Source organism: Chiloscyllium punctatum, chromosome 6 (assembly GCF_047496795.1).
Source record: "Chiloscyllium punctatum isolate Juve2018m chromosome 6, sChiPun1.3, whole genome shotgun sequence".
In the NCBI taxonomy this organism is placed as follows: domain Eukaryota; kingdom Metazoa; phylum Chordata; class Chondrichthyes; order Orectolobiformes; family Hemiscylliidae; genus Chiloscyllium; species Chiloscyllium punctatum.
The window spans coordinates 20043273-20055771 of record NC_092744.1 but is presented as its reverse complement, the minus strand read 5'-3'; positions in this window follow the sequence as shown (position 1 = coordinate 20055771).

Sequence of the window (12499 nt, the reverse complement as noted above, 5' to 3'; positions counted from 1 at the left end):
CGATATACCCAGTAAATCAGACCTACCCCAACGTTTGCAAGTCTGCTCATTACTGGTCAGTGCCAAGGCAAGAACAGAATTAATTACTAGAAGGACCGAATGATGCATCTTTGGCAGGGCAAATATTTGTCCTTGGTTTACAGGAGGGTAACTGATTTAATATAAGCTCTAGCTATTTCATTAAAACACTCCATAATGAGCACCAAATTGATTTCAATCTCTAATAACATTCAAAAAAATTACTTGGCTGATCCCTGAAGAAAACACATCACCACTTTAATCAACATGAGATTCATGAATAAAATACCTGTAATTGCAAACACAGTCACCTGCGTAGCTTCAATCCAATTGGGATGGCACAGTGGTTAGCACTGCTACCAGGGACCCGGGTCCGATTCTAGCCTTGGGCGACTGTCTGTGGAGTTTGCACATTCTCCCCATACCTGCATGAGTTTCCTCCAGGTGCTCCAGTTTCCTCCCACAGTGTAAGATGTGCCAGTCAATGGATTCTTAGAACTCTGAAGTTGTCTTCCAGGCGAAAGTCTGAAGTGTATTTTCCAGTGGGATTGAGCACCTCAAAATTAGAAGTCCAGCAAACAACGGGAAGACTATCATCATCGCCCTTCAGATGTCCTCATATTCTGCAGGGCAACGCTAACTCTGGTCAAACCATTGTTCATTGTGCCTCATGCAAACTCACAAATGTGCTAAAGGCTGCCACTTCTGGATTTGGAAACTATCCGCTCTATTTCAAATTAATTAGAAGGGCAAAGTATCTTCAACATGTGCAGCAACAAAAAAAGAAATTGCTGGAAAAACTCAACAGGTCTGTCAGCATCTGTGGAGAGAACTCGGAATTACAATTCGGATTGAGCGACCTTTCCTCTGATGCTGCCAGACCTGTTGTGCTTTTCCAGCGATTTCTGTTTTTGTTCCTGATTTACAACATCGGCGTTCTTTTGTTGTTTGTCAAACATGTAGGAGACTGAGGATTGCAGATGCTGCAAATGCAGAGTTGAAATAACATGGCACTTGAACAGGCACAGCAGGTCCGTGGAGCAAGAGAGTCGATGTTTTAGGCAGGACCCTTCTTGAGGAGTGGGTAAGAGGAAGAGGGTTGAGAATCATCTATTAACCCTCTTCCCCCTCCCCAGTCCAGAAGAATGGTCCTTCCTGAAAGATTAGATTAGATTACTTACAGTGTGGAAACAGGCCCTCCGAAGAGCAACCCACCCAGACCCATTCCCCTACATTTACGCCTTCACCTAACACTACAGGCAATTTGGCATGGACAATTCACCTAACGTGCACATTTTTGGATTGTGGGAGGAAACCACAGCACCCGGAGGAAACCTCACGCTGACACTGGGAGAATGTGCAAACTCCACACAGACAGTTGGCCTGAGGCGTGAATTGAACCTGGGTCTCTGGCGCTGTGAGGCAGCAGTGCTAACCACTGAGCTACCGTGCCACCCAAGGTCAACTCTCTTGCTCCTCGGATGCTGCCTGACCTGTTGTGCCTATTCCAGCACCATATTTTATCAAACATCTGTATGGCAGGTTAAGAAAGCTGTTTAATGCTGCTATTATGTTGTGGCTATGCAAATAGCATGCTTCACTGACAGAATTCAGGCTTCAGCCCGAAAATGCTTGATACATTTAAATGTCAGTGCGCAATGGCAACTATACAAATGATTTGGTTATAAGGCAGCACTTGCTGAACAATCCTGACTACTTTAAGACCATTAGTTGATCTAAAATAGTGCTCACTTAGATATTTTCTTGTCATCCTGGTCAGTGATGTTAATACAGATAGGTGGGAATTGAACTCAGGCCTACTGGCTCAGAGATAATGACACTTCAATACCCATTTACAGGTTCCACTGAAAAGTGCTTACTGCTGCTTGCTGAAGCATTATCTAATGATATGTGAGACAGCATGAACAAGGATTATATTCAAGCATTGCACCTTTTTCAAATTGCCCATTCATACTTCCCATTATGGTGACAATGCGCAGTCAATAGGAATTGATTGGCCAACTAATCAACAGTGGTGAAAGGAATCTTGTGGGCGCTGGCCTTTCTATGCATCTGCTGTCTTTGCCCTTCCAGAGAGTGGGAAATGTTGTCAAAGGAGCAACGGTCTCCCCGTGCATTATGCAGAGGATGTTTTGTGTTGCTGTTGTGCACTAGTGGTAAAGGCAGTGCATGCTGGATGTATTGGATGGGGTGTCAATCAAGTTGGCTGCTGATCTATGGTAAAAGTCCGAGTAGTAAATGTGATAGATGAGAAATCATTTGGGATGTCCTTATATGGAATGAAATCTTGCTGACTGCATTTCTCATCCTTCCTGCTTTACTCAGTCTTCCTAACATTTAGCAATAATTTGCTGCTGTTGTTGCGTCCAAAACAAAGAGGGGTGAATTCTTCATTGTTTCCAAACCACTATAATTCATTCAACTCTGTTCAAGCTTGAAAAAGGGACTTCAGCTTCCAGAAATTATTCAAAAATTGTTTCAGCTTTATTCTTAGCAATGATAGTGTCAAAGCACTTGAGTGTTCCTGGAGCTGCAATCATCCAGGCATGTGGAGAATATGACTTGACACTCCCGAGTTGTGACTCTACACCACTATAACAGTTGCTGTACAGAGTAGGTGAGTTACTTACTACAGAATTACAAGCCACTGACCTGCTCATATAGTCATGTTACTGACATATCTGACTCATTTTGGTTTCTGGTGAGGCTATTGATTGTGGGGATAGATTTAGCACTGACTGTCAAAGAGAAATGATTGAATTATTTCTTGATGGAGATGGCTGTTGTCTTGCACTTATGTGGCATCAGTTTTACTTGCCCTTTTTTAACCCAAGCATTCATGTTATCCGAGGTTTGCTGTATTACTTGAGGTTTTTCAGCACCTGATGAACTATGGGTGGTGCTGTGCATTGTGCAATTGCCAGAGAACATTCCCACTTCTGGACTTCTCATGGAAAGATGGTCAGTGATAAAGTAGATGAAGATGATTGGGCCCTAGGACACTATCATTTGCAATTCCTGCACTGATCTCCTGGCATTGAGATGATTAATATCCAACACTACAAGCATCTTCATATGTGCTATATTAAACTTCAAACATGGAAATTTTTCCTCCCAATTTACAATGATTGTAATTTTATTAGGACTCTTGGATGCCACATGTGGGCAGTTGCTGCTTTGACATCAAGAGCAGTCACATTCACCCCACTTCTGGAGTTCAACTCTTGTGTCCATGCTTGGACTAATATTTTAATGAAGTTGGGTGCTGACTTTAACATCTTACTTTTTATCATTTCTAAATACATCAGTTATGTGTGAAGGCATTCTGCTGTCGAAATGGGTGGAAATAAAACATCTCTCTGGTATTACATTCTAGGTTGATTAAGCTAAACCACTTTGAAATTGGTGAATGGAAGATTTCCATTTAAAAATGCTTGATAAGTTGTAATTTTACTCAACATCAGGAAATAGGCAGTAGCATGTATGATGCCTATTGGCTCAACAACCACCAGTTTGCTGTTACCTTTCAGAGAAAGGAAATGGAATCCAAAAATCAGAAAATGTTTAGAAAGGGATGGTTCTCCACAAAGCTTATCAACTTCTGACCACTACTCCAAACAATTGCCTCTTCTGTTATTGAAACGTCTTCTGCAGAATGAGTTGACCTTTCATAGTGCCCAACATTTGCAATGCTAATGTAACTGAAGGCAGTTTTTGCTAATTTACAATGTCATGTGTTGCAACCAGTTCACTGTTTTCATCAAAATAAACCTTTTTCTCTGATCTTGGTTATGAAATTCACTGTTCTGATGGAATATCTTGATATCATTTGAAACAAACAAAGTTGGAACACATTTATGTTAATTGCTAATATATAACTGTGAATTCAACCACATTGTATACATATCTAAATGCAGTAATCAATTCACGTTTGATGTTCCTCACCTACTATAGTTGAAAATTTCAAATATTTGCACAACTCCCATTAGAGAAAGGATCTTTCCCAGTTTTACATGATGCCATATTAGGAAGTGCAAGAGCTATAGCATACATTGCTTTGTACACATTGTAAGGGACTCTGTATTGCAACATATCAGGTAAATTTGTTTTAGACATTCTGTAAATATTCTCTTTCATGCACTCCTTAAGGTCTGACTCAGTTTTTCGAGAACCTGTTTTGTTTTCACCGCTTAGAGTGTAGCCGAAACAACTTTCCCAAAATGTTTTCACCAAATGGTTCCCTGGTTCCAAGGATGGATGAACTTTCATGAGGAACTCCCTCAACCCTGATATACTGACTTGTCAAATATCAACCCAAATTACACCAGAAACAATCTTTTGACTTTCCTCTGGAAGAAGAAGCAATCCATGATTCAGTTCTAATCCATTGTATACCGGTGATATTTTGTTAAATCATTTCTTTGAGTAGAGGATGCATGCTCGGTCCATTCACAAATGCAGCCACAACTTCTGTAGAACAGGTTTTTATGGTGTCAATGGTTTTCAGTAACTTATTCCATGTGAAAGTTTTATGAAACTACTTGGAAAAGGCTATACAAATGCCTAATTGTTTGACTGTTTCTTCAAATGCTCACATTCCAAAGTTTCCATAGTCACTGTCGCTCTTAACTGTCCCGATCCAGGTCCATCTGAAATGCTTCACCAGGTAGGCTAATGCTCTAGGCTGATAGTAATCACTTGGTATTGTTTGAAAAAATGACATATTCTTTTCTGTTGCTCCGGCACGCACAGGTTACAAAGTTTGCCTTTACATTATAATTTGTGGTTGTTCATGGAATAAAGGCTTCGATAATGGTTAAAAACAGCAAAGATTCCAACCTGTGCCACGCTTAGAGGAGTGGCCACTCTTGAACTCATCTTAATCTACTTATTTCATAATTTCAAAATGTACCATTCAAATATTGTCTCCCAACATTCATTTGAAGCATTGATTTTTCTTGATTCACCTTATCTTAGCGGCAAACACAAATGACCACCAATCCTCACAATTTAACATGAAGAGAATCATTGAATATTTCCTTACTGTCTCTCTGTATAAGTTTCTTGTGGATAATTCTATCTTTTTATGATAATGTATTGTGGGGCTATTGTTGGTCTCACCTTTTATCTCGTCCCAATGAAGTCAGTGGAGGGAAAAGAACAGCAAGGGGTAGGACGTGTCATGAATTCTACATGACCTGCTTTACACTGTTACCCAAGTATAAAATTACTCTTCATACTGTTAATCTTTAACAGCATGTTCAACATTGTTTTTAATGCAATGTAGTGAAGTGCAACTTTGCTGAACTTCATCTGGCCTTTGGCACCAAAATTAAGCTCACTGTCTCTGAGGCATGAATTATATATGCTCCAGTGATCTGAAACTGAAACATTGCTTATTTTAAGTTAGATTTATTTTCACTGATAATAAACTGCCTGTGTTGTATAATTTACTATTCTGTTCATCGCATTGAATGTTGCTGGGCAGGCTTTCTGCATATTTCATTCATATGCAAAGTTGTTTCCCTTTCTATTTTACAATTTGTTCATTTAGAATTTCAGGAAACAGCTACCTGGCTACCATTTGTTCTTTGAATTTTACCAATGGAGTTGATAGTAGGTTATTTTTCTCAGCTGTTGCCTTCTGAAGAATATTTTTCTGCCCTTACTCTAACAAAAGTTGTCTTAGTCACAGTCATAGAGTCATAGTCATAGAGTAATACAGCACAGCAACAGATCCTACTGTCCAATCAGTCCATGCCAAACGTAATCCCAAACTAAACTGCCTGCTCCTGACCCATATCACTCCAAATATTTCATATTCATGGACTTATCCAAATGTCTTTTAAATGACTAATTGTGTCCACTTCCACCACTCCCTCAAGTAACTTGGAGTGACAATAGCTAACAACCTGTCTGAGACTTCCCAATTGGATGTGACCGTCAAGAAGGCACAACAATGACTCTTCTTCCTGAAGCTACTCAGGAAATTTGGCATGTCCTTAAGGACCCTCATCAACTGCACAATTGAAAGCATGCTGTCCAGGTGTATAACGACCGATACTGCAACTACTCTACCCAGGACCGTAAGAAACCGCAAATGTTGTGTGCACAATCCAAACCATCATGGAAGCCAACTTTCCATCTATGGACTCCAGTTACATGGCTGGCTACTGCAGAAAGGGTGCCAACATCATCAAATACCCTTCATACCCCTGTAACATTTTCCTACAATGTCTTCCATCACGCAGAAGATACAGAGGCCTGAGCACACGCAACAGCAGGTTCAGGAACAGTTTCCTCCCAGCCATTATTAGATTGATGAATGGATTCACTAGCCATAAATAATACTGGATCTTGCTAATGTTGATGTCACCCAGTACACACCCATGCAATGTGTCCCTATGTCTAAGTCTTTTTGCTCTGTACATCCTTGCTTACTGTGATCTGCCTCTATTGCTCGTTAACAAAGCTTTTCTCTGTACTTTGCTACACATGACAATAAATCAATCAAGAAGTTTATTCCACACATGAAGCACCCACTGTGGAATAAAATAAATTGCCCCTCATGTCTTTTTGAAAATTTCTCTCCTCTCACCTTAAAAATGTGCTCCCTTGCCATGAAATCCCCTCCCTTATGAAAAAGCTACCTACCTGTCATTAAAGTTATCTACACTCCTCATAATTTTATAAACTTCCATAAGATCACCTCTGAAAACCTGTGCTCCAGTGAAAAAGTGTCCTAGCCTATCCAGCCATCCTCATAACTGAAACCTTCCATATCCAGCAGCATTCTGGTTAACCTCTTCTGAACCCTCTGTCATTTAATCATCACCCTACTATAACGGGGTGACCAAAACTGGACACTCCCGGAGAGGACTCATTAATGTCCTGTCCAGTCTCAACTTGACTTTGCAACTTCCATACAATGCTGAATTCAAAATGGCATTAGCTAATTTTTGAAGTTACTGAGCAAAACCTTACTGAAACTACTACAAGGCTGAGTATGCCTGTTCCCAGAATCACTTACTACATTTAAGGACTGGCTCAAGTTGTATTCACTTCTTTTTCAAAGGCTGGCATTAAATTTACTGATGGAATGCTGTGGAGCTCAACCTTTCATGCAGTTTCTCTCTCCACAGATGTGTTTGAACTGCTGAGTATTTTCAAAATTATCTGTATTTCTTTTAAATCCCGATTCAATGTCGAGAGCAAATAAACAAAAAATAAACCATGGTGTTCGTTTCACCATTGATTATTTCCAGTAAAAGAGTTAGAGTCTCAGTTAAAGCATGAGATGGACAAATGTGGTAATGCACAAAGTTTTGAAAAGCTAGTGATTTGGCAGTTTGGGTAGCTTCATTAATGTCTGGATTGATCGCTTGGAAACTAAGTTAACATGGTTCATGATAAGAACAGTTCAAAATATTGACAGACAGATGCCCTAAAATAAAATGCAGTAGGCCTGATGTAGTGCCCCAATGTGTGGATTAAATGCCAACTTATCTTACCCAGAGATTGTGATCAATGATTGTTTGATTAAAAAAATTAAGTAGAACTCTGATAAAGTAGTTAGTTTAATTATTTAAGATATGGCTCATTTTGCCACATGTGGAATATCTTAGTATGAGCAAAGGGTGAAGGTAGAGATGTCATTGGCATGTGACCAGTACAAGTTAACTTCAAAGGTTACATGTGGAATATAAAGATGGCCCCTGTAACAGTAACCATGAAGCTATGATTGTGGTAAAGCAAAAATTCCCATCTCCTTCACAAACATTTAATCTACATGTGACTCCATGTATTGTTCTGAAGAAAGGTTACAGGGCCCAAAATGTTTACTGTGATTTCTTTCCACAAATGCTGCCAGATCTGCGAAGATTTTCCAGCAATTTCTGTTTTTGTTCCACGTAATGTGATTCATTCTTATCCTCACTCACAGATGATCTAGGAAGCCATTCATCTCAAGTGTAATTGGGACTGGAAACAAATGTTGATTTTGCCAGCACTGCTTGCAACTCAGGACAGAGTAAAGTGAACTAAAATTGCCAATTTTTGGAATCATGTTTGAACATTTTCTTTTCACAGTTTCCTTCTATTTATCACTAAGTTTCTGAAATGAGACGTTAAATTGCTATGAAGTTGAAGGCATGTACTGTACTTTTAAGAGAGAGTGAATGTTGTTCTCGCCTGAGAGATTACAATCACCTGTGTATATGACTGGATGGCAGTACTAGAGTGTACCAGAAAAATTAAAATGTGTAACATTTGGCTGTGAAATGAATACCTGAATTGGTTGCTGTTTTGACAACAATTTGAATTTAACCAATCAGTTTAAATTATGCCCAAAGATACTAAAACAAAATCAAGTTTGGATTTATTGTTATGCCAACTTTGAAACAATGAGACAATCCGATGTTGTGGATATAAAAGATGTGAACATTTTGAAAATTGGAGAGAGAGCAGCTGCCATTGAGAGTGATGCTAGAAATTGGGAAACACTCTCTATCAAATGTACCTTTTCATATGAAACATATTCTCAGTAGAGAGAAATAGGGCGACCCAAATAGAGTTTCAGCTGGAAGCAGAAAGACACCAAAGATGACAGCAGCTATGAGGGTTTGAAATTAAGTTGATGTAATTTTAGTAAGTATCTTATTGGAACAGCATATTATTATAGAGTTGAAGGCAAATAATAAGCAATGAAGAGGAAGGTGGCTTAGAGTTGTGAATAGTTGTTGTTTAATATCCAGTTTTAGAGTTAAAAATAAATTGATGTTATTTTCTTTAGTGGATTTTGGAAGGTCTGTCACTCATATTTTAACAGATTACGAGATGAGATTAGCTTTTCTGGGTGTTTGGTTTAATAAACAGAGTGGTGCACCGGTGTGTCATGACAAAATGAAGCAGTATCGTCAATGAAAATGAATAATAGCCCGATTATAAAGCTCTGGCTAGATCAAGCGAAAGAGCAATCAACAGTAACTTTATTGGATGGTCCCATAATCCTGAATGGACATTCTAATGGAGATGTAATTGAAGTCATTGGTCTGTTTGAACCACTGATAAACATTCCAAATTTTGCATAAACGCTGGATAAAATGATGCATATAACATATCAAGTACAAATGTGTTCACAATCCTGAGTTATTAAATGCCATATCTTACCATAGAGATTCTGAAGGTACTGATGGAAGGTGCTGTTGCTAAATACTGTGTGGATCCAAAATCAGCAACAATTGCAGAAACAATGGAGGAGCTCTTACAGTTAACAGAGGGCGTGCTTACCTTGGGTTTGTTCAGAAATACCAAAGATGTTTTTAATGATTACTGTGTCAACATACAAAAACCATTATGCAGTATCCCACTGTGACACTGGGAAGCATTGATTGCTATCTTACCAACTTAACATTGACTATATTACAAAAGTATCTGATTGGTTATAAAGCATTTTGATCGAGTCCACAAAAACAAGTTAATGATTTTTTAATCTTAAATTCCCAAATTAGTTCAGAATCTGATTATATAAACCTGTGAAGCAGCATGAGACAGATGTTTTCCAATTTACTAACTAACCGGAGACATTTGGTGATTGTTGAACGAGCGGTGCCGATGCTCAACATGATAAGAATGCATCCCAAAAGTTTCACCGACATGACGTCTCCATCCTTCGACAAGCCCAGTAAATCAAACCTACCACAACAGTTCCAAGCCTGCTTTTTACTGGGCCATGCCAAGGCAAGAGCAGAATTCACCACTAAAAGAAATCAGTATTGACACAAAAGGATGCAGTATTGACTGGGCAAATAATTGTCCTCGGTTTACAGTGGATGACTGATTTTAAATAAGCTTGAGCTATTTCAGTAAAAAAAAATCATCGTAATGATTGCCAAACCGATTTCAATCACTTTTGAACATTAACAAATTACTTGGTAGTCCCTTCAGAAAACAAATCACCATTTCAGTAATGGTGAGACTCATGAAGGAAATAATTACAAATGTAGTTATCTGTGAACATTCAATCAATTGGGGTGGCATGGTGGCTAGCACTGGAAACAGAGACCCAGATTTGATTCCAAACTTGGGTGATAATCTGTGTAGAGTTTGCACATCCTACCTGTGTCTAATTGGGCTTCCTCCAAGTGCTTCAGTTTCTTCCCACAATGTAAAATTTGCAGGTCAATGGAACCTCAGACCTCTGAAGAGAAAACTTGAAGTGCATTTTACAGTGAGAATCAGGATCTCAAAACTAGATGTTCAGCATCTGTAGTTGCCAGGAATGAGGATACTAACATCTCCCTCTGCTTTCCACATATTCAGTGGGATAATGTTAATTCAGGTCAAATCATTGTTCATTGTGCATCATGCAAATTCACAAAAGTGTCAAAGGCTACCACTTCTGGATTTTAAAACTGCCCATTCTTTTTCAAATTATTTAGAAGAACAAAAGATCTCAACCATCTTCACAGCATGACAAGCAAGTTCTTTAACACTGCTTCTATGCAGTGGCTTTGTGAGTAGTACATCTTGCCAACAGGATTTAGCCTTCAATCCTAAACCACTGAATATGTTTGAATGTCCGTAAGCTGTGATTTGGTTATGAGGCAGCAATTGTTGAACAATTCTGAATAATGTAAGATCGAATAATGTAATAATCGAGCTGGTAAAGTGCTGACTTTGCCATTTTATAATCATCCTGTTCAGAGATGTTGCTACTGAGTAGGGTGGTCCTGAACTCAAGCTTCCTGGCTCAGAGATAGGCTCACTTCAGTGAACCATAAAATCTGCTAAAAAGTGTTTATTTCTGCTTGCAAAAGGCTTTACCTAACGATATGGAGGGGCTGCGTGAAAAAGAAATATACTCAAGCCTTGAACCACTTTGAAATTGTTCATTTACAGTTCCCAATATGATGACCATGCATCAGTCAATCAGAATTGTTTGGCCAAACAACCAGCACTGGGTGGAAAGAAACTTGTGGGTGCTGATATTTCCTTGCATCTACTATTGTTATGGACTAGGCCAGACCACTCAAAACAGTCTTAAGCAGGCAGCCCTAGACCTAACTTTGCAATTTGTTTCGCTAAGTGTACAGTGAAAATTACCTGAAGTAAGATAGCTAGGTTGACTACTAGATTTTAAAACAGACAAAAAATGTATTCACAAAATTACACAATGAAACTCAAAGAACAGAATAAAGAACTGCTACAGAACTCAATCTATCCAGCTAGACTTAATTATGCTGTTCTGAATATATACAACAGTCCTAATAAGCAAACTCCCTTTAACCCAATATAAATGGAACACATGCTTACAGGTTGAAGTTGAAGGAAGAAAAGAGAGAAAATTTCCACAAGACTGAACTAAAACTGTTCCGCTCAGTTAGCAAGAGAGCTAACCGTTCCCCTCTCTTTATATAGATCACTTCTAAAGCACTTTGGCCTGAAGTCTCATCTACTTACAAATAAACAAAAGGCCTCTCACAATCTTTTTCATCTCTGTACCTAAGTAGACTGATCGAAGCCTGGCCTGGTTTGTTGCCGCTCTGAAAAACATCAAGGATGGAGTCTCCTTGAGCCAAGAACAGCTTTTAGGAAAAACGGGACTATCTTTGTGAGACTACGTTTGCCATTCTAGGCTGTAAAGAGTATGAGATGTTGTTAATGGAGCAATGCTGCTACTGTACATATTGTAGTCATAATTTGGAGATGCTGGTGTTGGACTGGGGTGTACAAAGTTAAAAATCACGCAACACCAGATTATAGTCCAACAGGTTTAATTGGAAGCATACTAGCTTTCGGAGCATTGCTCCTTCATCGGGTGATTGTAGAGGACACAATTGTAAGGCACAGAATTTATAGCAAAAATTTACAGTGTGATGTATCAGAAATTATACATTAAAAAACACCTTGATCATCTGTTGAGTCTTTCGTCTGTTCAAATACCATGATAGTTTCACTTCTTTCATGTGTAAATCACAAAATCTTTTTTTAAAAGTTGCATCTCAGGTTAGCTGTACCAATTGGTGTTAGCGAGACAATATGTTGAAGGTGTTAGACTCCTGTGTTCTCTGTCTATGCCATGATGTTTAGATTGATTCAACGCTAAAAAGTGTATATTGTAGATATACACATACCTACATCATCACACAAAAAGCACATATTGTAGAGTGCGTTGTCTGCTGCTTTTGTGCATCAGTGGTTATGGAAGTGCATGTTTAAACTAGTAGGTGGGATGCCAATCAAGTGGCCTGCTGATCTATGATCAGGACCAAGTGGTTAAGGCAATGGATGAGAAATTATTTGGGATGTCCTTACATGGAATGTAATCCTGCTGATTGCATTTTTCATCATTTTTGCTTTTACTCAGTCTCTATAAAAGTTAGCAACAGTTAGCTGTTAACCAATGTGTTGTTGCTTCAAAATTGAACAGGACTGAAGCCTTCACTGTTTCCAACCCATT